This window comes from Hyla sarda, chromosome 1 (assembly GCF_029499605.1).
Source record: "Hyla sarda isolate aHylSar1 chromosome 1, aHylSar1.hap1, whole genome shotgun sequence".
Lineage (NCBI taxonomy): Eukaryota > Metazoa > Chordata > Amphibia > Anura > Hylidae > Hyla > Hyla sarda.
The window spans coordinates 176,703,334-176,705,833 of NC_079189.1; the positions used below are offsets into that span (position 1 = coordinate 176,703,334).

Below are 2,500 nucleotides of genomic sequence, written 5' to 3' on the forward strand. Positions count from 1 at the left end.
TCTTTTCTGGCTGTGCTTACCTCTATTAACCCACCAAAGAGCCCACAGATTACCTCCTTGAAAAAAAACTAATACCGAAAAAAACTCAAACTCAGCGATCCAACTTTGAGGAAAATCATTTTGAAGGATAAAGAGGATGGAATCAAAGAATGCTACTGATTGATTCTCACTATTCAGCTGCAGTCCAAAGTAAAACCCTAAACTTTATTCAATCTCCTGGGGTCCTTTTTTATCTCTATAGTAGAAATTCATCAGTAGCTCTACAAAACGTCTCCCTGTAGTCCTAGCCTTAAATAAAGACTAAGACATGGTTTGGAATGGGAGCTGAAGGACTGAAAGAACAGCGCTGCATTGGCCGGGAATCGAACGCGGGCCTCCCGCGTGGCAGGCGAGAATTCTACCACTGAACCACCAATGCTCTGCCATGACATTTAGTTTTTGGCAACCGACTGCTGTTGCTGCTGCTGCTGGCACCCAGGCCTCACCACGGCCTCCTGCCCACAAATACCATGTCCCACTCTGGCGGAGCAAGCTCTCCAGTCAAGCAGTTGCCCGGCTAGCTCAGTCGGTAGAGCATGAGACTCTTAATCTCAGGGTCGTGGGTTCGAGCCCCACGTTGGGCGAGAACTGGTAACTTTTCGTTTCTGGCTGTGCTTACCTGCATCACCCCACCCAACAGCTTACAGATACCCTCCCTGAAATAAATAAAACCAAATGCCTCAATGCAACTGAAGCAAAGAAAAATGTTGGAAAGGAAAAAGATGATCAGAAGCAAATAAGGCCTCTTCTACACTTAGAACATTCGGAAGGCTACTGATTTTTTCTCACTATTCAGCTGCAGTCCAAAGGAAATTACTGAGCTGTATTCAATCTGGTAGAGTGCATTTTTCTTTTCTGGCTGTGCTTACCTCTATTAACCCACCAAAGAGCCCACAGATTACCTCCTTGAAAAAAAACTAATACCGAAAAAACTCAAACTCAGCGATCCAACTTTGAGAAAAATCATTTTGAAGGATAAAGAGGATGGAATCAAAGAATGCTACTGATTGATTCTCACTATTCAGCTGCAGTCCAAAGTAAAACCCTGGACTTTATTCAATCTCCTGGGGTCCTTTTTTATCTCTATAGTAGAAATTCATCAGTAACTCTACAAAACGTCTCCCTGTAGTCCTAGCCTTAAATAAAGACTAAGACATGGTTTGGAATGGGAGCTGAAGGACTAAAAGAACAGCGCTGCATTGGCCGGGAATCGAACCCGGGCCTCCCGCGTGGCAGGCGAGAATTCTACCACTGAACCACCAATGCTCTGCCATGACATTTAGTTTTTGGCAACCGACTGCTGCTGCTGCTGCTGTTGCTGCTGCTGCTGCTGCTGGCACCCAGGCCTCACCACGGCCTCCTGCCCACAGATACCATGTCCCACTCTGGCGGAGCAAGCTCTCCAGTCAAGCAGTTGCCCGGCTAGCTCAGTCGGTAGAGCATGAGACTCTTAATCTCAGGGTCGTGGGTTCGAGCCCCACGTTGGGCGATGACTGGTAACTTTTCGTTTCTGGCTGTGCTTACCTGCATCACCCCACCAAACAGCTCACAGATACCCTCCCTTAAATAAATAAAACCAAATGCCTCAATGCAACTGAAGCAAAGAAAAATGTTGGAAAGGATAAAGATGATCAGAAGCAAATAAGGCCACTTCTACACTTAGATAATTCGGAAGGCTAGTGATTTTTTCTAACTATTCAGCTGCAGTCCAAAGGAAATTACTGAGCTGTATTCAATCTGGTAGAGTGCTTCTTTCTTTTCTGGCTGTGCTTACCTCTATTAACCCACCAAAGAGCCCACAGATTACCTCCTTGAAAAAAAACTAATACCGAAAAAAACTCAAACTCAGCGATCCAACTTTGAGGAAAATCATTTTGAAGGATAAAGAGGATGGAATCAAAGAATGCTACTGATTGATTCTCACTATTCAGCTGCAGTCCAAAGTAAAACCCTAAACTTTATTCAATCTCCTGGGGTCCTTTTTTATCTCTATAGTAGAAATTCATCAGTAGCTCTACAAAACGTCTCCCTGTAGTCCTAGCCTTAAATAAAGACTAAGACATGGTTTGGAATGGGAGCTGAAGGACTGAAAGAACAGCGCTGCATTGGCCGGGAATCGAACGCGGGCCTCCCGCGTGGCAGGCGAGAATTCTACCACTGAACCACCAATGCTCTGCCATGACATTTAGTTTTTGGCAACCGACTGCTGTTGCTGCTGCTGCTGGCACCCAGGCCTCACCACGGCCTCCTGCCCACAAATACCATGTCCCACTCTGGCGGAGCAAGCTCTCCAGTCAAGCAGTTGCCCGGCTAGCTCAGTCGGTAGAGCATGAGACTCTTAATCTCAGGGTCGTGGGTTCGAGCCCCACGTTGGGCGAGAACTGGTAACTTTTCGTTTCTGGCTGTGCTTACCTGCATCACCCCACCCAACAGCTTACAGATACCCTCCCTGAAATAAATA

At 46.3% G+C, this 2,500-nt stretch overlaps 6 non-coding genes across 6 annotated transcripts; 3 read left to right on the top strand and 3 right to left on the bottom strand.

Annotated features, from left to right (window-relative positions):
* Positions 1–347: 347 nt before the first annotated feature.
* On the bottom strand, positions 348–418 carry TRNAG-GCC (transfer RNA glycine (anticodon GCC)). The gene has a single exon. It is a non-coding gene; the product is annotated as a tRNA-Gly (tRNA).
* A 132-nt stretch (positions 419–550) lies between these two features.
* On the top strand, positions 551–623 carry TRNAK-CUU (transfer RNA lysine (anticodon CUU)). The gene has a single exon. It is a non-coding gene; the product is annotated as a tRNA-Lys (tRNA).
* A 611-nt stretch (positions 624–1,234) lies between these two features.
* On the bottom strand, positions 1,235–1,305 carry TRNAG-GCC (transfer RNA glycine (anticodon GCC)). Its single transcript has one exon. It is a non-coding gene; the product is annotated as a tRNA-Gly (tRNA).
* Positions 1,306–1,455: 150 nt separating this feature from the next.
* TRNAK-CUU (transfer RNA lysine (anticodon CUU)) lies at positions 1,456–1,528 on the top strand. Its single transcript has one exon. It is a non-coding gene; the product is annotated as a tRNA-Lys (tRNA).
* A 612-nt stretch (positions 1,529–2,140) lies between these two features.
* On the bottom strand, positions 2,141–2,211 carry TRNAG-GCC (transfer RNA glycine (anticodon GCC)). The gene has a single exon. It is a non-coding gene; the product is annotated as a tRNA-Gly (tRNA).
* Positions 2,212–2,343: 132 nt separating this feature from the next.
* On the top strand, positions 2,344–2,416 carry TRNAK-CUU (transfer RNA lysine (anticodon CUU)). Its single transcript has one exon. It is a non-coding gene; the product is annotated as a tRNA-Lys (tRNA).
* The last annotated feature ends 84 nt before the right edge of the window (positions 2,417–2,500 follow it).